Below are 24,440 nucleotides of genomic sequence, written 5' to 3' on the forward strand. Positions count from 1 at the left end.
CTATTCTATATAAGAGCTGTATAAGAGCTGTTTTTGGACTGATTCGAATTTATATTACACTGTTCATGTTGCAATGGTTACTTGCTTGATCTTATTAGGGTTCAATTTCAGGTTTTTTTTCCTCTGCTTTAATAACATTTATATTGAGGGGTGCAGGGTGAGCACTGTCCTGATATAGGATACCCTTTCAGTTTTTCTCTGTTTCCATCTGCTGGACAGGAGGCTCAACCCACTGTCTGGACTGATCCGTGGTACTACAGGAATGAAAATTAGCAGGTAAGAACCAATTTTCCTATATCCATAATCTGGGTGTGCAGCAAAGCCTACCTGACCCTGCTAATCTGCTGCCTTGGCCAGCTGTCATGAGTATTCCATCAGAGATATAGGCACGAATATTGTTCTGGCTGATCCAGACGTCACTGGTGAAATTGATGCTATTCCTCTCCATCTATGAGCATGACACTGAGCGTAGAGTGGGGATTACCTGCCTACTGAATGTTATCTGAATGTTGTAATTGGAGGTTAAAGGTACACAGTTCTAAATCCCACATTCTACACAATCTTCAGGGCTGGTCATCGAGCATTCATTTTTCTGGTGCGTCATGTCACCATTTTTTATGCTGCCTGCCTCTTACTATAGGATAGTGATTTAGTAAAACATCCTATCTGCTCCATGGCGGCTTGATGCTGATGTGGGGTTGTGGGCTGCTTCCTCTGGAAGGGGCTGGGAGAGGAATGGGGATCAATTTGGGAGAAAGGTTTCCTAGCTTTGATGGCTAGACGGAGACCCCAGGCTAGTTATTAGTGTCCTCATAATCGCTGCTCTCACCTCTGAAAAAGATCTAGGCGTCATAGTGGATAATACATTGAAATCATCGGCTCAGTGTGCTGCGGCAGTCAAAAAAGCAAACAGAATATTAAGAATTATTAAGAAGGGAATGGTGAATTAAACAGAGAATATCATAATGCCTCTGTATCGCTCCACGATGAGAGCACACCTTGAGTACTGTGTACAATTCTGGTTGCCACATCTCAAAAAAACAAATAGTTGCAGTGGAGAAGGTACAGAGAAGGGTGACCAAAATGATAAAGGGAATGGAACAGTTCCCCTGTAAAAAAGGCTAAAGGGGTGAGGGCTGTTCAGCTTGGAGAAGAGACGGCTGAGGGGGGATATGATAGAGGTCTTTAAGATCATGAGAGGTTTTGAATGAGTAGATGTGAATCGGTTATTTACACTTTAGGATAACAGGAGGACTAGGGGCCATTCCATGAAGTTAGCAAGTAGCACATTTAAGACTAATTGGAGAAAATTCTTTTTCACTCAACGCACAATTAAGCTCTGGAATTTGTTGCCAGAGAACGTGGTTAGTGTAGATGGGTTCAAAAAAGGTTTGGATAAGTTCTTGGAGGAGAAGTCCAGTAACGGCTATTAATCAAGTTGACTTAGGAAATAGCCACAGCTATTAATTGCATTAGTAGCATGGAATCTTTTCAGTGTTTGGGTAATTTATTTATTTATTTTGAATTTTTCTATACCGGCGTTCATGTACCAAGTACATATCATGTCTGTTTACATTAGAACAGGGGTTGCATAAGAGAATTACATGGAACAGGGGATAAAATGAAACTTGTGACTGAGAAGATAATATCTGGGATAAATACCAGTTGCTTAAATACACATTCGAGAATAATAATAACAACAGATAATAACAATAAGGTTGACAGATAATAGTAATAAATAGATTAATAAAATAATAGTAATAGGATGAACAGAACAATAATAGAAAAATATATATTTGTAAATGAACTCGGGGTATGTACAATAAACTGCCATTAACTCTAGAAGGGAGCTGTAAAGAGTCTAGAGTGAATGTTCTGAGTGTCCTGGTCAGAGGCAATAAGGAATCTCGGTTATGGGATATAACAGATGTCGAAAAGCAGGTGGGAATTGCCATGTTCTTGTGGCCTGGTTTGGCTTCTGTTGGAAACAGGATTCTGGGCTTGATTGGACCCTTGGTCTGACCCAGCATGGCAATTTCTTATGTTCAATACATGTTCACAATCAAATTAAGGTTTAAAAAAAAAAATCTTCAAATAAGAACTGAGAGTATTTGGATTGTCTCTAGTTAAATATTTCTCATTATCCTTTTTCAGAATAAAAATGCCCTGATGCAGCCAAGCAATAAAACATGGGCCATGTTAGCGATCTGTTCCTGCTTGTAAATACATTTGTATTTGTATTTTTTTTATTTGTATTTGAAAAAATTTATTAATCGCTTAACACAAATGGCCTAAGCGATATACAAAATTACATACATAATAATAAAATCACAAAGTTTCTCAAAGACTAAAATGAACAAACATTATAAATTAAACACAATAATAAAAGAACAAAAATAAAATAATGTCACATCTAAATATGAAGTCAAACATATTCACTTCAATACAATACTCATCGACACAGAAGCAAATGACATTCAATACACTGCGTTACAACTTAAACGCACGGGCAAGGAGAAATTCTTTATAAGAAGATTTAAATTTCTTAACATCATCCATAGATCTCAAATCTATAGGGATTGAATTCCATTGAGAGGGTGCCACAATTGAAAAAGAAGTCTCTCTAGTACTGAACAAACGAGCTTGACGAAAAGAAGGAACTTCAAGATTGTTTAACTGCGAAGATCTCAGACATCTGACTGGTTTATATATTCTCAATAAAGCATTAAACCAATGTGACAAGTTGGACTTGCAAAGTTTAAAGACAATTAGACCTATCTTGAAAGAAATCCGGTCGCAAACAGGTAACCAATTAAGGCTACAAAGCATTGGTGATATTCTGTCGGAACGTTTTAAATTAGAAACCAACCTAGCGGCGGAATTCAGTAAAAGCTGAATAGACTGAATTTGACATTTCGGTAGCCCAATATAAAGCCCATTACAATAATCGATGTGCGGAAAAATAAGCGCACGAACAACCGTCAGAAAATCTTTTTCATAAAGCAAATGGCGTAAGCCAACCAGTAAACGCAGTTTAAAAAAAACAGTTTTAATGAGCATTCTAGTTTGAGGTTTGAAAGATAAATTGGAGTCCAACAGAAAACCCAAGCTCTTAATCGGAGAAGAAAGAGAGTATGAAATGTTATTGATAGACAAGGAATTCTGAATAGGAGTAGATAATGATCGATGAATTAACAACATTGTAGTCTTATTAATGTTCAAAAGTAATTTGTTATGTTTCAACCAGCGATTAATTGTATCTAAACAAAGGGTGAGAGAGTCTACTGTTTCCTGCCATGAATTCTTTACTTTAACATAGAATTGTATATCATCTGCGTATAACTTGAAGCCATCAGTAATGATGGCTAAAAGTTTAGCAATTGGAGCAAGATAAATGTTAAACAACATGGCGGAAAGGGCAGAGCCTTGTGGAACCCCAACCTTCAAAGCCTGAGCTTCAGAAACACAGTTGTTAAATTTAATCGTCTGAGAACGTTCTGAAAGATAATTCTGAAACCAGCTATACACTGTTCCTGTAATACCACACTCTCTCAAGCGAAACAACAACATTTTGTGATCTATAGAATCGAAGGCTGAAGTAACATCCAGCGAGACTAATATAAATTGCTCTCCACGATCAAGACCTCTTTTAAAGGAGTCGACCAAAGAGATCAAGAGAAGCTCTGTATTAAGACCTTGCCGAAAACCAAATTGATGAGGACTTAGGATATCGTGTTTCTCAAGGAAATTGGTAAGTTGTTGAAGCACAATCCCTTCGATAACTTTAGAAGGTAAAGGAAGCGATGAAATCGGTCTATAATTTTCAACCTTTGAAGCATCTAATGCAGGTTTTTTTAACAAAGGTTTAACCACAGCAGATTTTAACATTGTAGGCATTATACCTGTACTAAGAGAGGAATTCACAAGGAAAGTAAAAGATGATTTCAGTAATTCAAAGATCTCTTTAAATGTAATTGTTGAAATTTTTAAAAGTGGACACACAGTGTTATTAAGATTAGCTATAATACTTGCTAATTGAGTAGAGGCTACTTGTTCAAATTCAGACCATTGAGAAGGGCCACAATCCGGTGTCTCAAGGTACCAAGATGGAACATCCTTGAAAGATAAAAGTAGTGTCTCTAATTTAGTAGAAAAATACTGAACAAATAGGTCGACATGTAATGAAGAAGAATCAGAATACTTTTTGGAGCTCTGTTTTCCAGTCAATCTGTGTACTAAAGTAAACAATGCTTTAGAATCATAACCAAGTTCGTATATCTTTTTAGCATAATAATCCTTCTTAGCGGCTAATACAGCGGATTGGAATTCTTTCAACAATGATCGAAATAAATTTGCATTATTATGAGAAGGACATTTTGACCACTTGCGTTCAGATTTACGCAACTGTTGACGTAACAGAATTAGAGCAGGGGACTTCCAAGGGCAAAGCTGTTTTTTGTTAGAATCAGACATAGAAAAAGATTTCAACGGAGCAATTTTATCAATAGAATTGTTTAAATGAGAAACCCACTCATTAAAAGAAACATTTAAATCAATATCATCAGGAATTTCAGGAAAATCCTTTAAAGATTCTTTTAAATTACTAATATCCAGGAAAGACCTCTTTCTCATATATCTCATCACTATCATTAGAATTTAAGCTTCCTGTTGGACCATGAAGACAGAAACTAAGCAAAGAATGATCTGACCAAGGAACTACTTTATTGCTTAAAAGGCCTACCAGCTTTAAATTCGAACTTTCATTGATAAAGACTAAATCAAGAATATTTCCTAATCGATGCGTGGCAGAATTCACCACCTGAAGCCAACCTAAGGAATGCAAAATGTCATGGCACAGCTGAACCTGAGGATCAGTACTGGAATGACTAAAAGGAAGATTGAAATCACCCAATAAAATCATATTATTAAAACAAACTGGAGCAAGAAATAATTGTTCAAAAAGAAGGGAAAGATTTGACTGTAGAACTTTAGGAGGACAATAAACCAAACAAATAGAAAAACAGGAATTATAAACTAACAACAATTCCTGTGCTGATGACCCACTAAGATTCTGGGTTTTTAAATTAAAGCATTCCCTACAAATTACTAAAAGGCCACCACCCCGGCCTGAAGCTCTTGGCTGTGAAAAAAATGTAAAACCTTGAGGACAAAGCTGGTTTAAAACAATAAAATCTGAATCAAGTAGCCAACTCTCAACGATACATAATATATCAAGCTTCTCATCAATTATAAGATCGTGTATGAGCTGAAACTTACTCCTGACTGATTGAGCATTTACCAAAGCTATTTTTATATCACAAGAGGTAGGAACTAAATTTAAATCAGACAAGGAAATTTTCACTAAATGAGAAGAACGCCGAGAGACTTTCCTAGAATAAACATTCCTTTTCACTAAAGAACCATACACACCTTTGCCAGAAATCACTGGTATAGAATAACATAAGGAAGACATATCATCAGACAACAATGCGGCACCCTCATCAGCACTCATCGCGCACGAAGGAGCGCACAAAGGAGCTCCTTTGTGGCGCTCCGTCGGCGCGACAAGTCGCGGGGCGCCTCTGGCGTCCAAGGCGGACTTTTGACCCTCCCCACAGAGTGACATCACTGTGGGGGCGTGGCTCCCAGCCCGAGGAGCTGGAAACAGGGCTGGCAAACACGGGAGAAAAGTCCTTGAATTCTCACCCTCTCCTCTCTCAAATTTAGTCGGGCTGTATGGTGGTAACAGCCCCGATAGTCCGGAGAAAGGAGGGAAGACTTCTGTAGATGGTAAAGTTTGAATTTCCCCGGCGTCCCAGGCCGACTTTTGACCCTCCCCACAGAGTGACATCACTGTGGGGGCGTGGCTCCCAGCCCGAGGAGCTGGAAACGGGGCTGGCAAACACGGGAGAAAAGTCCTTGAATTCTCACCCTCTCCTCTCTCAAATTTAGTCGGGCTGTATGGTGGTAACAGCCCCGATAGTCCGGAGAAAGGAGGGAAGATTTCTGTAGATGGTAAAGTTTGCATACATTAGAGGTAATATTCAAAAGAATGGACTGTTGAAAATTGCTACTTTTATGTACATAGCTCCTTTGAAAATTCACTCTATAGGGCTGAATTTTCAATACTTTACATACATAAAATGGGCTTTTGAAAATTGCTACAATATACACTTTTATGCATCTAATTCCTTTGAGAATTACCTCGATTTAATCTCTGCATGTCAAGTGACAAGTCTGAGATGTTTTGTTTCTTTCAATAAGCAGAGAGTTTGTGACATTTACAGTATTGGTTGCATTTTTTATTGAAGATTATGATTTATGCTCATTGAACATGTGGGAAGTAATAATTAGGGATGTGAATCGGGCTTCGGCCGATTGAAAATATCGTCGATATTTTCAAAATCGTCAGAAATCGGGGGCTCCCCCGAAACAATAGGAAAACCCCACGATATTGATCGTGGGGGTTCACTTATCGTTTTGGGGGAGGGTGGGAAAAACGGCACCAAAAATAACCCCTAAACCCACCCCCACCCTTTAAAACTAATCCCTTTGCTTCCTCAACCCTCCCGACCCCCCAAAAAAAACATTTTACAGGTACCTAGTGGTCCAGTGGGGGTCCCGGGATCGATCTTCCGCTCTCGGGCCGTCGGCTGCCACTAATCAAAATGGCGCCGATGGCCCTTTGCCCTTACCATGTAACAGGGTATCCGTGCCATTGGCCGGCCCCTGTCACATGGTAGGAGCACTGGATGGCCCGCGCCATCTTTAAAAATGGCGGGCACAAATTTACATCCGATTTTATTATGTGCACACGTTATAAAATCCGGGGTCGGCGCACGAGGGGGTGCACACGTGCACCTTGCGCATGCCGAGCCCGAGGGGAGCCCCGATGGCTTTCTCCGTTCCCTGCAAGGCCTCTCCAAAATCTGATCGGCCTTGGAGGGAACTTTTTTTGGCCCCCCCCCACCTTCCCCTCCCTTCCCCTGTCTAACCCACCCCCCAGCCTTAATTAAATCCCCCCCCACCTCTGTTCCAAAAGTTACACCTGCTGGCCGGCTGCCAGCACACCATACCCCGGCACAGGCCGCTGTGCTGGAGCACTCGGCCCCGCCCCCGGCCTGCCGCCACGCCCCCACCCCCGGACCGCCCATTTTGGAAAGCCCTGGGACATACGCGCATCCCGGGGCTCGGCGCACACAGGGTTAGGTTTTCAGGGGTTACGCTCGTATCCCTTTGAAAATCTACCCATCTGATTCAAAAATCATTGCTCATTTGGAAATGGTCCAAGATTACAAACAGACCTCTACTCCACATAGCTGATTCACTTTCAGCCTGTAACTTGGGCCTCACCCATCTGACATTAGACACTGATACCTCATTAAGATTCTACTGTTGCTTCCACAAGCAACTATGGGATGGTAGGCAAGGTTTGCAAAGAGGTTTGTGCCTCAGATACAGAGTCAAACAAATGAGGGCTATTATTATGAGTAACCTTTAATCTCGCAGGAAACTGAAGAACTAATCTAATTTGCCTCTCCCTCAGCTTAGAGCAAACTGAAACGAGCATTTCAGCGTGCCAACACCACTGCTGAATAATGCTACTTGATATTTCCCTAATATTTCTTATGATGAAAGTTTAGAAACTTTGCAGTAACCAGTCTGGGCCTTCCTTGAAGGGATCCTCGCCCCCTCAATCAACAGGGTACTTACTATGTGACACCAATAGCCCCAAAGCCTCCGGCACCCAAGCCTCCAGCTTGTCCATCAAATCCCACTCACCAGTTTCCAGCAATCCAATAAACCTGAGACTGCTTTTCCTGGAGCAGTTCTCAAGACCTTCGATTTTCAGTTCATTCGTATCTGCCATGGATTTCATTATAGCCATCTCACACTCTAGGCTTTCTACAGTTCATCTTTTCCCGTAAAATGAGCTTCTACCTCCGAAAGGCATTTTGTGTTCTCAGCTAACCAGCTGAGAATACAAATTGTCAAATCATGAATGTATTTTCCCCTCCAAACTACACCACATAGGCATAAGTGCACACAAGTTTGCACAGGCATACACACTGGCTCACATACAGGCTCACACTCACACACACACACACACCCAGAGGCAAACATGCACATTATAAAACAGACTGCCCAAGCAACGCCAGGCACTTTTTGGTAGGATTTTTTTTATTCTTTATTTTCAAATTTTGAAATTTTTCCCAAGAATACATCTCTTGTACAGAAAACTTGATGTTTTACAGAAAATAAAACAAAGTAAATGAAATATGACATTACTCCAATACCACTAGGTATTACCAACATCTAAATTATAAGAATTTTAGGGAGGCGGAAATAAAAGCGCATAACTAAGGTAATATAAAAGGAAAAATTATGTACGTCGAATAGTGCTACAACTATTTTTTATTTACTTAAGCCGAGCCTGTAATGGAAGCTTCTTGGGAGCATGTCACTGAAAAAGCTCTTAAGTTGCTCAGGCTCCTGAAATACATAATTAACATTTAAATATCTTACACAGCACTTGCACAGGTACTTTAACATAAAACTAGCACGTAGTTGGAGAACATCAGAATGCATCATGAGGAAATCTTTGCAACATGTTTAAGTTACTTGAATGACATCGGGATAAATTTAAATTGGTTGGCCGTAAAAAGCTATCTATTTCTAAAGAAAAGTCTCAAAATATGATTACGCTACAAAAGAAAAGCAAAAGAGATCAACAAAGGTTTTCTTTGAGTTACCTCTGTATCCAAAGTCATTTCCAGCAAATTGGTTATGTCCAAAATTGGAGTCTGAGTTCCCACTGGTTCCTGTTCTTCGGCCTGGGCACGCTATTGTAGGTAGTAGGCTTTGACAATTACCGGCATGGCTGTGTCTGGAATTTTTAATATTTGCTGCATCTAGGTTTTAAAAAGTTCTAAAGGAGAAATCGTTTATACCAGTGGAAAGTTTAGCACTCTTAAATTGTGTGCCCTAAGCACATTTTCTACCCCTTCTAATCTTTTATTGATAATCTTCTCAGACACAACTTTTGTTGAATATTTTCAGAGGTGGTAATCCTCTTATCCAGATCTTCTGCTTGTTTACTAAAGGTTGAAATAAGATTATTTAATACTGCTTGATTCCTTGTGTCCAATGTAACTTGAGATAACGTTTTAATAGATTGTTCTATCGATTTCAAAACTGTCCAGATTCCTTCTAATGTTATACTTTCCGGTGTTGATATTGCAAAGCCTGCAGTTAGAGCCCTTAAATAACTTTCTCCCTCTTCCTTACTATCGCTCATGCTCACCACAGTACCTTGCAAAAAAAATGTTCCTGCCTCATGCTGTTCTTTCAGAGAAAGATCTGAAGTTAACTCCGCCATAGCTCTTCCTGGTCGTGGGCTTCTCACTCCTTCCAGCTCACAGATCTCTCCCACGCTCTCATCTCGGGCGGCAGTGCCTCCTTCTCCCCGAACCAACGCCAGGGAAATCCTCGCTGCCTCCGAGGCACAAGAAGGTACACTGATATTCCCTGGGTGAGCAGGCCTGCTCGGCTCTCAATATGATGTCGTAGGTCAAAGGGGACGACACACGCTCCCCCAGCGACCAAACTCTCTGGTGACAAAGCTGTAGCTCCTGCAAAGAATCCTTCGATACGAGCCAGAAGAGGGTCGTCAAAGAGTGAGTTACCATTCACTCCTCTCAGTATGGGGCTTTTTTTTTTTTTTTTTAAGGAAATCAGTATAAAGGTAAAGAGCCTCTCCTCGAGTGATCTATAATGGATCTACACGGCAGCCATCTTGCCCCCTTTTTGGTAGTTTTATATACTATTTAAAGAAAAAATAAAATGTTCAGATATTGTTCAAGACTACATATTTATATAAAGAAGAAAACATAATCATGATCATTATAAATTAAGAAAAGTACCAAAGGAGCTATTTCTGACTGCTAATTATACAACTCAGTTGTGAGTTCAATCTACAACTCCATCTGTTTCTGAGGTATTTTCCTCCACATATCTTCATCCAGGCCTTCACCTAACCTACAGACCCAGCAATTCCTCACTAGATCAGACACTGATTCCTATCTAAACTCTCTGACAAGTGTAGCCTATACACTTATGCCTCTTCTCTTCATATTATTGTATTATCTAATCTCCAGTTATGCCTTCTATCGCTCCGGCTATCCTAGCCCTCCAGGTTAATACCCCTTGTTATATGTAACTTTCATTTCTTGTTATATGGTTGACTTTGTTATTTCCCTCATGTTATTTGTAAACCGATCTGATATGAATTTCTTTCATGAAGGTCGGTATATAAAAATGTTAAATAAATAAATAAATAAATAAATATACTTGGTCTTCAAAATAATTTGTTAGCTTTGACATACAATTTGTGTGAAGTTTTCCTTGACTAAATTTATCTGACCAGAACTGTTTTTTGGGATGGATGAGCTGGGCAGTCACCTAAGGCATCGTCAACTGAGAAACACCCTGAGCACTATAGTGATAGAAGAGAGGCCCAGCATGGTCGTGGTGGATCCCATCTCAACGTGGCTGAAGAGAGGACTGCATGGCCAGGGAGCATCCCATCCAGTTGTGGCTGAAGACACACTGGTGTGGCCATGGCAGATCCCATCCTGCCACGGCTGAAGCCAGGCCAGCTTGACCACAGTAGATCCCACCCACTGCAGCTAAAGAGAGGAACCATTTGGCCACAATAGATCGCATCCTGCCATGGCTGAAGAAAGGACCAGTGGTGGGGGGAGGGGAGGATGCCATCAGTTGGGAAGGAGTTCTTTTCACCCAGGGTGCCAGTTATCCTAAATCCAGCCCCTCATGTAGTTAAGGGAAGGTCTTACTGGCCACATTTTTACCACTGCTTTATACTGTGACTTGTTTTCTATTTAAGAATCCATTTGTGGGTTTAAAATGTCTTGCAATAATATATCTTTGAATTCTGATAATCTTGGTACCCTCATTAGGAAAAAGGGGGTTATTTTTGGCAGGATTTGGTTGATTGTATGACCTCCAAGGCAATATGGATGCCCTTAGGTTTGGCTGGCAGGATTCTTCTTTAAGATCAACTTTTTTTTTTTAAAGTTTTGATTATTTGGGTGTAGGTCTGAAACTTGACATCCAAGGTGATGAAGCACTAAGGGTTTGGCTGGGGGCTGATGGGATATTCTTTTAGGAGGTCCATTTCTTTTTTATTTTTAACTGTTAGTTGTGTATGGTTAATTTTTGTTTTTAATATTTTATTATACTGTGATATTTATTATATTCTGTTTGTTTTAGGTTATGGGAACTTCTTTGGAGTTAGAGCATGATGTTTATATGCATTGATTTGTTTATATGATACAATTTTAGCATAACTCACTTAAAACAGTTCCTGTCATTAAAGGAGTAATACATTTAATCAAATAAAATAATTAAATCTGTTCAGCAATCTGCACTCAGCTGTGGTGCCCATTATGTTTGCTCCTCTAACCACAAAACATAGCCACTGCATTCTAAATTCCATTTTTCCACCTTTCAATAGAGAAAGTTACCAGTCATGTATTTTATTTATTTATTTTTAGATTCTGCCTTTTGCACTTTTTTTCAGCACTTCAAAGCAGATTATGTTCAGGTACTGTAGGTATTTCCCTATCCCCAGAGGGTTTACAATCTAAGTCATCCTAAAGCTGATAAAGTTCACCAGTTTCAGCAGTGTAAACCCACTTAAACAGCAATTAAAGATCCAACACAGAACATGAAGAGTAGACTTTGCTCTGTTGCAGTAGATGCTGCCTCGCTTGCCTCTTTACTATTACTATGTGCACACACTAAGCTGGGTTATAGAAATGTTGAATCGAAAATCCTTCCCAAGTCCTTGAATGCACTTGCCGACATCACAGAGAACCATGAACAAAAGTAACAGAACCAAACTTATATCCAAGATTTGCATATGCTTAATTCCTGTCAACTGTTAAAGTGTATGCAGCAAATCTTCTTTCTGTCTTCTTGCACCAGCTGCTGCCTCTTAAGCCAGATTTCTTCATTTCAAAGCTCGATTGCAGCCCAAACCAGCCAGGTGCTAGGTCCTGCCACAGAAGATCAGAAAAGAAAAGGCATGGGATGAAGTCGGAGTATGGATTTTGGCTTAAGAGAGAAAACTCCCACCAGTGATTGGGGGCTTCTGAAAGTGAAGATGGAATAATTCTGCTGTCACGGGGCAGATATCTGTTCCTAGAAAGCCCTGGATTTTTCTAGCTTTTGTTGAGCAGTGCTGCCTATGCGACTAGGGTGAGAGAATCATTAACACAGAGCATCAAACTGTGAAGGCCCCCCACACACACACATGTAGCCTCTATTCTCTCCAAGGTTGCTTTGCTTCCTCAAATTGAAAACGTCACATTATCTTAAATTTAATGGCCTGTGGTTAGTTAACCAAACTACTAATTGTCACCAGTATGTGACCACAAGAGTATTTAGCCTGATTAAGTGAATGTTGCCACTGACCTGCAACAAAATTCCCACAACATTCAGCTGATCTGTAACACCTTTTGTTAAGAGTGTGGAAATTGTGCCAATTAATCTAATGTCTATCGGTACACAGAGAGAAAAAAAACAGTGCACCGAAAGGAAAGCAAAACCTCTTTATTCTGGCATTTCCTTAGTGACAGAGTCTTGGCCAAAACACGAGGAACTCCCCCATGAGCATTTCACAAAGCACTTCGGTGGGAAAAGAGAACATAAGAAGTTGCCATACTGAGTCAGCCCAAGAGTGCATCAAGCTCAGCATACTTTTCCAATAGTGGCAAATCCAGGTTACAAGTACCTGGCACGTACCCAAAACATTAAGTACAGCCCATGCTTATGCCGCCAGTAATATCAGTGGCTATTCCCTAAGGCAACTTGATTAACAGCAGTTGATGGATTTCTCCTCCAAGAACCTATCCAAACCTTTTTTAATCTCAGCTACATTAACTGCCCTAACCACATCCTCTGGCAATAAATTCCAGAGCTTTATTGTGCGCTGAGTGAAAAAGAATTTTCTCCAATTAGTTTTAAATGTGCTACTTGCTAACTTCATGGAGTGCCCCCTAGTCCTTCTATTATCCAAAAGAGTAAATAACTGATTCACATTTACCCATTCTAGACCTCATGATTTTGTAGATGTCTATCATATCCCCCCCTCAGCCGTCTCTTCAAGTTGAACTGCCCCGACCTCTTTAGCCGTTCCTCATAAGGGAGCCATTCCATCCTCTTTAACATTTTGATTGCCTTTCTCTGTATCTTCTCCAATGCAATTATATCTTTTTTGAGATGTGGTGACCAGAACTGTACACAGTACTCAATCAGGCCGATGCTATACCATGCGCTGGCAGCAGCAGATGGTTTAACCTGCGATTGGATGCGTGTCCATATCCGCCAATGCAAAACAGGGGTTAGCACGCCCAAAAAGCATGTACAATCGCAGGCATAGGTCAGAGCACTCATTAGGTGCAAATGCATGTTGATGAAGCTCTTATAGATTTATTTATTTTATTTATTTAGATTCTTTTTTATACCGAAGTATAGCAGAGTGCCTTCACTCCGGTTTACAGTGAAACAAGTAAATTCATACATAAAACGTGTTTATAACGTACTTACATGTAGGTAATTAGTTAACATCTCAGCAAAGGCAGAGAGAAAACCAGAATGTAAGGTAACAATTTACATATCAGTTTAGTTTATGCTTAGTAGGAGGGTTTGTAGTGGTATTAAAATAATGTAGTGTAGGAGGGAGAAATTTACAAGGAGTTGTTTAAAATAGAAGAGGAATAATGAGGAAGAGGGTCAAGGGAAGAAAAGGGGAATAAGATAAAATGAAGGAAATAAGATAGAATAAAAGTAAGATAAAAATAAAAAGGGAAATAACAATAAGAATACAAATAAAAATTAAATAAAATAAAAATAAATAGATTCCCCCTCTATGCAAAAAAGAAAAAAAAAAAGTGCTCCGTTGTGCACATTTTTACTCACTAAAATTAATGCCTGCTCCAGAGCAGGTGTTAATTTTGGAGGAGCCCTAAAAGGGTACAGAAAAGCAGAAAATACTGCTTTTCTGTACTTCCTCAGACTTTATATCAGGGCCATATTAAGTCAGAGGAAATAAAAAACTAGAAATGTGATCCCACTCCCCAAAAAAAAAAAAAAAAAAAGTGTGCCGGCGGTCAGGTTCGAAAAATTGACCCTCTAAAATTGAGCGTCCGTTTTCCTACCCAGCTGACAACCACCTTTCCCGAGCGCCCACTGCCAAGGAGGTGCTAGAGGCATGCAATTTCCCCAGCACCTCCTTTTTACTGCAGCAGCCCATTTGCATTTAGCATTGGGCACCCGGGAGAGGTGGATTGGCGTGCGTTAAGGGAGCAGGCGCTCAATCATGATATTGCATCGGCCCAAAGGTGCGGTCTCACCATGGAGCGATACAGAGGCAATAAGACATTTTCCATTTTATTAACCATTCCCTTCCTTATAATTCCCAACATTCTGTTTGCATTTTTGACTGCTGCAGCACACTGAGCCGACAATTTCAATGTTTTATCCTCTATGATGCCTAGATCTTTATCCTGGGTGGTAGCTCCTAATATGGAACCTAACATCATGTAACTATTACAGTATGGGTTATTTTTCCCTATATGCATCACCTTGCACTTATCCACATTAAATTTCATCTGCCGTTTGGATGGCCAATCTTCCAGTCTCACAAGGCCCTCACGCAATTTATCACAATCCTCTTATGCTTTAACTATTCTGAATAATTTTGTATCATCTGCAAATCTGATAACCTCACTCTTCATATTCCTTTCCAGATCATTTATAAATATATTGAAAAGCACTGGACCAAGTGCAGATCCCTGAGGCACTCCACTGTTTACCCTTTTCAACTCAGAAAATTGATCATTTAATCCTACTCTCTGTTTCCTGTCTTTTAACCAGTTTGTAATCCATGAAAGGACATTGCCTCCTAACCCATGACTTTTTAGTTTTCTTAGATGCCTCTCTCAAGAGAGATTTTGTCAAACGACTTATGAAAATCGAAATACACTACCATCTACCAGTTCCCCTTTATCCACATTTATTAACCCCTTCAAAGAAAGGAAGCAGATTTGTGAGGCAAGACTTCCTTGGGTAAATCCATGCTGTGTTCCATTAAATCATGTCTTTTAATATGCTATGTGATTTTGATCTTTAGAATAGTTTCCACGATTTTACCTGGCACTGAATTCAGGCACCCTGGTCTATAGTTTCCTGGATCACCCCAAAGCTTTTTAAATATTGGAGTTACATTGTCCACCCACCAGTCTTCATGTACAATGGATGATTTTAATGATAGTTGAAATTTGTAACCTAATAGCTCAGAAATTTCATTTTTTAGTTCCTTCAAAACCCTGGGGTGCATACCATCCAGTCCAGGTGATTTGCTACTCTTTAGTTTGTCAATCTGGCCTACTACATCTTCCAGGTTCACAGTGATTTGGTTCAGTTCATCTGACTCAACACCCTTGAAAATCATCTCTGGATCTGGTATCTCCCCAACATCCTCCTTAGTAAACACAGAAGCAAAGAATTAATTTAGTCTTTTTGCAATGGCCTTATCTTCCCTAAGAGCCCCTTTAACTTCTCTGTTATCTACAGACTCCCTCTCAGGTTTCCTGTTTCGGATATATTTTAAAAAGTTTTATTATGAGATGTTGCCCTACGGCCAGCTTCATTTCAAATTCTCTCTTGGCCTGCCTTATCAATGTTTTACACTTAACTTGACAATGCTTATGCTTTTTCCTATTTTCTTCAGATGGATTCTTCTTCCAGTTTTTAAAGGATGTTTGTTTGGCTAAAATATCCTCTTTCACCTCACCTTTTAATCATGCCGGTTATTGTTTTGCCTTCCTTCCTCCTTTAATGCATGGAGTAAGAAACATAAGAAATTGCCATGCTGGGTCAGACCAAGGGTCCATCAAGCCCAGCATCCTGTTTCAAACAGAGGCCAAACCAGGCCACAAGAACCTGGCAATTACCCAAACACTAAGAAGATCCCATGCTACTGTTGCAATTAATAGCAGTGGCTATTCCCTAAGTAAACTTGATTAAAAGCAGTTAATGGACTTCTCCTCCAAGAACTTATCCAAACCTTCTTTGAACCCAGCTACACTAACTGCACTAACCACATCTTCTGGCAACAAATTCCAGAGCTTTATTGTGTGTTGAGTAAATACATTTGGACCGCGCTTCTAAGATAGTATTTTTAAACAATGTCCATGCCTGTTGTATACTTTTAACCTTTCAGCTGCACCTTTCATTTTTTTTTTTATTTTCCTCATTTTATCAGTTTCCCTTTTGAAAATTTAGTGTTAGAGCTGAAGATTTACATATTGCTCCCCTTCCAGTCATTAGATCATGTTATTTTATTTATTTATTTTATTTATTTACTTTTATATACCGGTGTTCGATTTTACATATCACATCGGTTTACATTTAAACAAAATTTGCAGGAACTTATGCGTTACCTTTGTCAAATACATTAAACATTTAAATATGGGGATTGTTAACAAGGGATATAAAAGAACATGGGGAATGGCTAACACTACGGGATGCACGAAGGGGAGTGCCCCTTCAGCGCGCGATGCCTGGTGTTCTGGCGCCGTTTAACGTCCGTCACAGTCCTCAGTGACATCAGAGGGGGCGGGTCTCCCAATCAAGGATCACACACCGCCCCTCCCCTCTCAGTTCCAGATGGATTCTTTCACTTTTTTTTCTTTCTTTCTGTCTTTCTGTCTTTCTCATCACTGTTAGTTATTTCAGGGAGCCCGGGGGTGATGGTGTGATGTTATGATCACTATTGCTAAGTAGCCCCACCACCACTACCTCTCTCACCAAATACTGCATTCCACTAAGAATTAGATCTAAAATAGCTCCCTCTCTTGTTGGTTCCTGAACCAATTGCTCCATGAAGCAGTCATTTATTACATCCAGGAACTTTATGTCTCTAGCAAGTCCTGATGTTACATTTACCCAATCAATATTGGGGTAATGGAAATCTCCCATTATTATTGCACTGCCAAATTAGTTAGCTTCCCTGATTTCTCTTAGCATTTCATCATCAGTCTCTTCATTTTGGCCAGTGGACAGTAGTATACTCCTATCACTATACTCTTACTTAATACACATGGGATTTCTACCCATATAGATTCTATTGTGCATTTAGTCTCTTGTATGATCTTTATCCTGCTGAATTCTATGATCTCTCAGACATAAAGCACCACACCCCCACCAAGTTGATCCTCCCTATCATTGTGATATAATTTGTACCCTGATATAGCACTGTCCCATTGGTTATCCTCCTTCCACCAGATCTCAGAGATGCAGTTATGTCTTTCCCTGTATGTACCCAGATCAGTCCAGACTCCTGAGTTTTGCCTCCCTTCCAACAGAAAGAGACAGAGAAAGTTTTGCTGGCACTGCAACATAAGTCAAGGTACCACCTGCAGTCCGTCAGTATTTCTCTGTCTCCGGGAGATGGCGGAGGTGCAAAACCTGCAGTCTGTGACTATTTAAAAAAAAAAAAAAAAATTTTCAGTGAAAGAAGTTTTGATCTTTCTGAGATTGCCTCCCAGGGGGTTAGTCAGTCCTGGTGGAGCCATCCCACCAGGTTTTTGAGGCAGATTAGCAGGGTGTTGGGGACCCTTAATTTCTCTGTCCTTTATCACCCAGGGTTAAAAGCTGGTGGTTCCAGTTCCTTCACCCTTTAGAGGAAAAACAAAGCCTGCTGCCTTCAGGTTTCAGGGAAGTGATTTCTTATTCTACTGCTCTGCGCTAGTAAATTTAAAAAAAAAAAAAGAAAAAGTAGTCTTGCAATGCACTTTTCTTATAGCCGGCAGCTGGACTGTGTTTTCTCGAGGGGAGTTGAAGCGGCGTTTTTTTGCTCCATTCCTCGGGCGGCTGACTGTGATTGTGACCCCGGTGCCCTGACATCATGCTGCGTGACACAAGCTGCACTGTGTGCGGTGATCTTTGTTCCTACTGCCTCTCCAGAGGTGAGGGCAGCACAGGAACAGTTGCAGTGGCATCAGGAAGGCAGCAAGAGTCTGGGAGACTCGCTGGAGCGATGGTGGAAGCAGAGGACCCCTTCCTGGTCAGTGCGGGAACGGCAGTCATTTTGTCCACCTTCGCGGCTGCTTTGTGGACTGCAGAGGGGGAAGGGGTTTTCCCTCCTCCGCTGTCCCCAGCTGATAGGAATCCCGGGGGAGGCTCAGGGGTTGCATTCAGGAAGGAAAGAGGACCTCCTGGGGGAAGCTTCGGATGCTTCCTCTACTTTTTCTTCGGACCTTTTCCTGTTGCTTCACGGAGCTTATATGACCAGAAAGTCCTTGGGGCAGCGCAGGGCACAGCATGGAACGTCAATAGGTCCCCGACTGTGGAAGAGGTCTAGACCCTCTCGAGCTACAGGGGCTACAAGGATTTGGCGAGTCCTACAGAAGCCCTCACCAGCGAGCAAGGTGGATAACTTCTCTTTGGTTTTAGAGGATGAAGATCCGCAGGCTCAGGATCCACAGGATGCAGATCAGGCTCTGGTGGACCAGGACCCGGAAGAAGGCCCGGGGAGCGGACCCGGCTATGGAAGGGGATGATCCGAAGGTGGTTTGGCTGCTCCACAGAGAGAAATTGAATCCCCTCATTCCCCAGGTTTTGGAGGAGTCAGATGACGAAGAAGTAGACCTGGTCATGGATGACCTACGTGGTTTGGCGAAAGCTTTTTCTTTCCATAAGTTGCTCAAAAAGTTGGCTTTTAGGGAGTGGGATACTCCAGAGACTGGCTTAAAGGTTAGCAGAGTGATAGATAAATTATATCCTTTGCCTGAGGACATTCTTGAGCTCCTGAATGTCCCGAAGGTGGATGGCTCGGTTTCGGCGGTCACGAAGAAAACAATTTCGGTAGTAGGTGCTGCTGCGCTAAAAGACCTTCAGGATAGGAAGCCTGAAGTTCACCTCAAGAAGATTTTTGAGGTGTCTGCCCTCGGCCTACATGTCGTGGTGTGCAGCAGTTTTATGCTGAGGGTGGGTCTGTGCTGGGTGCAGCAGTTGCAGGCCGACAAGTTCATGTCTGACTTAGAGTCAAAAGCAGGTGGAGCAGCTGGAGGCTGTGGTTGCCTATGGAGCCGATGCATTATATGACTTCATTAGGACTTCTTCAAGAATGATGATGTTGACGATATCAGCCAGGAGACTCCTCTGGTTGAGGAACTGGTCGGCGGATGTGTCATCCAAGTTTCAATTGGGAGAGTTACCGTTTAAGGGAAAGCTGTTCTTTGGTCAGGACTTGGAGGAGTTCATTAAACATCTGAAGGAAAATAAGGGACTTAAGTTGCCTGAGAATAAGCCGAAAGGGAAAGGCTCTTTTCCTTCGTGCTCTAGTTTCAGAGGAAATAAGCATTTTTGTCCTAACAGGGCTGAAAGTGGAGTCCAGAGACAGTCCTCAGGAGGCAAGCATCCTGGAACCAGTCCTTTTATGGGTGAAGGCCGAACAGAGATGGCTCTAGCCAGGGCAGTGGTGGAGCCAAATCCATCCAATGAAGCGAGGCCAGTCCACTCCTCGGTTCCAGCTATAGGGGGGTCGGTTGACTCATTTTTTTTGTTACGAGGAATGGCCCAAGATCATGTCAGACCAGTGGGTTTTAAGCTTATGAGAGAAAAAGGCTGGTGGTGCAGTAAACCATCAGTCGCCTTCAGAAGCTGAGGGACATTGTTCCTGTCCCCCTGGAGGAACGGGGAACAGGTCGCAATTCCATTTATTTTGTCGTCCCCAAAAAAGAGGAAACATTCCATTCAATTTTGGATTTGAAGAGGGTAAACATGGCTCTCGAGGTTCCTTGTTTTCGGATGGAGACCTTGCGTTCTATAATAGTCGCGGTGCGCAAGGGGGGGTTCCTAGCTTCTCTCGATTTAACAGAGGGGTACTTGCATAGAGGAATATGGCCCGATCAAAGATATCTAAGATTCATGGTCCTGGGAAGGCATTTTCAGTTTTGTGTCCTTCTGCTCAATCTGGCGATAGCTCCCAGGACTTTCACCAAGATGATGGTTGTGGTGGCTGCGGCCCTCCAAAGGGAAGGCATCTTGGGTCACCCATATCTGGACGACTGGCTGATTTGGGTGAAGTCAGAGGTCCTTTGCCATCAGGCAGTGGACTTGGCCCTCTCTAGGTTGGATAGTCAATCTGCCCAAGAGTCATCTTTCACTTACTCAGATCCTGGAATTTCTGGGAACATGTTTCAATACCAAGGTGGAGAAGGCTTTTCTCACCAAGGAACGCATTTCAAAATTGCAAGTGCAAGTTCATGGATTGTTGGAGAAGCAGGTGCCCAGGCTCTGGGATTACTTGTAGGTTCTCGGTTCCATGGCTTTCACCTTGGAGTTGGTTCCTTGGACGTTTGCTCATATGTGGCCTCTGCAGTCGGCGCTGCTGTCCTGCTGGGACCTACTGACTGAGAAGTTTCAGCTTCCGTCCAGTCTCTGATTGTGGCTTGGTCGGGACTAGTTGAGGCGGGAAGTGGACTTGGAAGTTCCAGACTGGATGAGTGTTACCACCGATGCCAGTCTCTTCAGGTGGGGAGCAGTGTGTCAGGATCAGTCCATCCAGGGGCAGCGGAAGAGGCATTGTGATCCATCAATCGATTAGACTAGAGTCAAGCAATTGGCACTGCGTGTGTTTCTACCTCGATTGCAAGGGAAGCCAATAAGGATCTTGTCAGACAATGCGATGATGATGGCTTATATCAACCGACAGGGTGGCACCAGAGTCTGGCGGTGGCTCAGCAAACCCAGGAATTAATCAGCTGGGCAAAGCAGCATCTGGCAATGTTAGCACCCTCTCACATCGCTGGCATGGACAATATACAAGTAGATTTTCTCAGTCTGCAACAGCTGGATCCCAGAGAACGGGAGCTATCAGAGGAGGCAATGCTTAACAGTCACAAATGGAGCGGGCCGCACATGGATCTAATGGCAACTTACTTAAATGCCAAGGTCCCACAGTTCTTCAATCGATCAAGGGAATGAGGAGCAGAAGGGGTCAATGCCTTAGTTCTACTTTGGCCGAGGGATATTCTTCTGTATGTGTTCCTACCGTGGCCGCTGGTGGGAAAAGTCTTGCGGTAGATAGAGACACATCTGGGCGACGTTGATTCTGGTAGCACCAGAGTGACCGAGGTTTGTGGATCTGATCAACCTAGCCAAAGGTTCTGCATAAACGTCCCATATTTTTGGATCAGGTGGATCGCTTCTGTCTCATGGCTTGGCTTTTGAGAGGCAGCACTTAAGGGAGAAAGGATATTCAGAAGATGTTATTTCTACCCTCTTGCAAGCTAGAAAGACTTCCACTTCCTTGGTTATGTTAAGGTTTGGAGCGTTTGAGGCTTGGTGCGCGGAGCAGGGGGGCAGATCCGAGGCGAACGTCCATGTCACATATTCTGTCCTTTCTGCAAAGAGGGTTGGTGAAGGGTTTGTCATTTAACTCCTCAGAGTTTGGGTGGCAGCATTAGACTCTCTTCATGGCACATCCGGATGTAGTGCATTTTCTCTGGGGGGGGGCAAAGCATTTGTGCCCTCAGGTTCAGAAGCTGTGCCCCTCCTGGAGCCTTAACTTAGTTCCTTAAAGGCATATATGTGGCACCGTTCAAGCCTTTTAAAAGGGCTACTATAAAAATCTCACTTTGAAGGTGGTTTTCTTGGTTGCAATTTGTTCCGCTAGAAGGTTCTTGAAACTTCAAGCGTTATCAAGTAGAGATCCTTTCTTAAGAATTTTGGACTCGGACAGTTCCTGCTTCACTGCCGAAGGTGGTATCGTCATTTCACTTAAGGCAGTTGTTGGAGCTCCCAGCTTTCCCAAATTTTGAGGCTACGGCACCTCAAGCGAAAGAGTTGCAGCTTTTGGATGTCCAGTGCGCATTGTTGTGGTATCTTAAGGTTACTAACAGCGTCCAGTTCTCTGATCACCTTTTTGTGCTGGGGAGTGGTGCAAAAAAGGATCATAAGGCATCAAAAGCCACAACTGCGCAGTGGTTGAAGGAAGTCATGGGCTCCGTATATATCTGTCCGGGTCATTCAGTCCTGAGGGACATAAGGGCTCATTCTACCTGTTCCCAGGTGCCCTCCTGGGCTGAGTGTCAAAAAGTGTCTCTGAAAGAGATCTGCAGAGCGGACACCTGGAAGTCATTACACACTTTCACCAGGCATTATCTTTTGGATGTCCATTCCCCAGAGGCCATGGCTTTGGTAAGAGTGTGCTTCGAGCGAGACTCTCGTGGTCCCACCCCATTTAGGGAAGCTTTGGTACATCCCAGGAGTCTGGACTTATCTGGGTATGTACAGGTAAAGGAAAATTGGTTCTTACTCTGCTAATTTTCATTCCTGAAGTACCGTAGATCAGTCCAGAGTCCCACCCAGTTGATAAAGGGAATTTGGAGAGTCCACTCGATCTGCTATTGTAACTAATCTGAAGATGGACATAGGTTTTTGTTAGTCCTGCATGTTTTTAGTGTGGGCAAGGTTACTTGTTATCACTTTACTATCCCCTCTGCTCATTCATTATTGGTCTTGGTATTGTTATCTTGGCTTGGGTATTTAATACTGACAGACTGCATGTAGCACTTCAGGTTATGTGGCAGTGTCAGCAAAACTTTCTCTGTCTACATCTGCTGGAAGGGAGGCAAAACCCAGGAGTCTGGACTGATCTGTGGTACTACAGGAACAAAAATTAGCAGGTAAGAAACTATTTTCCTATCTCATCATTCACTGTTAAACACTAACTCTCCCTTGTTACTACTTAGACTTCTGGCGTTGGCATACAGACATTTCAAAGTGTGTTTTTTGTTTGTATTAACAACCTGCTTTTCAGTTAATAGGGATAATTTGGAATACTTTAGCTCAGGTGATTCTTTACTTATAGGGACATGGACTACTTTGCTTTTATTGGAATCTCTCTGTTGGGATGCCCTAACTCTGCTCATTAGTATCCTTCGAAGATATCTTCCTCTGAACCATGCACTGCTGAGTGACTGTCAACTTTCCCCCTTGTTCTAGTTTAAAAGCTGCTCTGTCTCCTTTTTAAAAGTTAGCGCCAGCAGCTTGGTTCCACTCTGGTAAAGGTGGAGCCTGGACTTTTGGAAAAGCCTCTCCCTTCCCCAAAAGGTTATACAGTTCCTTACAAAACTTAATCCCTCTTCCCTGCACCATCGTCTCATCCACGCATTGAAACTCCAGAGCTCTGCCTGCCTCTGGGGATCTGCAGGTGGAACAGGGAGCATTTCAGAGAATGCCACCCTGGAGGTTCTGGATTTCAGCTTTCTATCTAAAACCCTAAATTTGGCTTCCAGAACCTCCTCCCACATTTTCCTATCTAGGTGACACTTGAGGTCCACCACCTTCGTACCAGGCAGGCAAGTTACCAGGCTCTTTTCACCCCCACCAGCTATCTACATTTCTAATAATTGAATCACCAATTATGATGGCCGATCTAACCCTTTCCTCCTGGGCAGAAGCCCTGGAAGACTTGTCCTCAGTGCGAGAGGATAATGCATCACCTGGAGAGCAGGTCCTTACTATAGAATCACTTCCTGCTACACCAGGATGATGCTCTCCAGCTGGGAGACCTTTTAGATCCTAGGCAGCACTGGGGCTGCCAGACTGGATTTGGGACTTGGCTACTATGACCCTGAAGGTCTCATCAATGTACCTCTCTGTCTGCCTCAGAAATTCCATCTCTGTCACTCTAGCCTCCAGAGATCGGACTTAAGAACATGCCATACTGGGTCAGACAAAGGGTCCATCAAGCCCAGCATCCTGTTTCCAACAGTGGTCAATCCAGGCCATAAGAACCTGGCAAGTACCCAAAAACTAAGTCTATTCCATGCTAGTAATAGCAGTGGCTATTTTCTAAGTCAACTTAATTAATAGCAGGTAATGGACTTCTCCTCCAAGAACTTATCCAATCCTTTTTTAAACACAGCTACACTAACTGCACTAACCACTTGCTCTCTGAGAGCCAGGAGCTCCTTACACCGGGTGCACATATACAACCTCTCACCCATGGGTAAAAAATCATATATATATCACTTGATGCAAAAGACTGGAAAGCCCACCCCCCTTCTTGCTGCTGGACTGCTGCCTTCATCTTAATGCTGTTAGGTTCCTAGTTAAGTTTAGGTTGCTATGGTAGTTGGAATGTGCACAATTTGAGTCCTTTAAATTTAGAAGTGTTTTCACTCATTAATCTGATAGTGGCCTACAAGGGGATGATTACATTCTCAATAAGGGCTCGTGCAATAGTATGATTTAGATAAGAGCCTGATTGATTTCCAAAGAGAAAGTGGCCCTTGCCTATAAATCAAGGGATGAGCTGTGGGTGGATGGGTAGGAAAGAC

General features: G+C 42.2%; 1 protein-coding gene across 3 annotated transcripts in view; it reads right to left on the reverse strand.

Moving 5' to 3' along the window:
- Nucleotides 1-24,440, reverse strand: part of LOC115083930 (zinc finger protein 569-like) — an 84,523-nt gene that overhangs the window by 32,020 nt on the left and 28,063 nt on the right. Inside the window, exon 5 of one of the 3 annotated variants that reach the window (XM_029588046.1) lies at nucleotides 9,683-9,823. The exons of 1 other annotated variant lie outside the window; for it this stretch is intronic. The gene's annotated coding sequence lies outside the window, so the exon portion shown is untranslated. Of the gene's footprint in view, nucleotides 1-9,682; nucleotides 9,824-10,247; nucleotides 12,081-24,440 lie in introns of those variants that run through there. One more of the 3 variants, XM_029588044.1, reaches the window with a different exon arrangement.

The sequence above is a fragment of the Rhinatrema bivittatum genome, chromosome 2 (genome assembly GCF_901001135.1).
Source record: "Rhinatrema bivittatum chromosome 2, aRhiBiv1.1, whole genome shotgun sequence".
NCBI classification, from domain to species: domain Eukaryota; kingdom Metazoa; phylum Chordata; class Amphibia; order Gymnophiona; family Rhinatrematidae; genus Rhinatrema; species Rhinatrema bivittatum.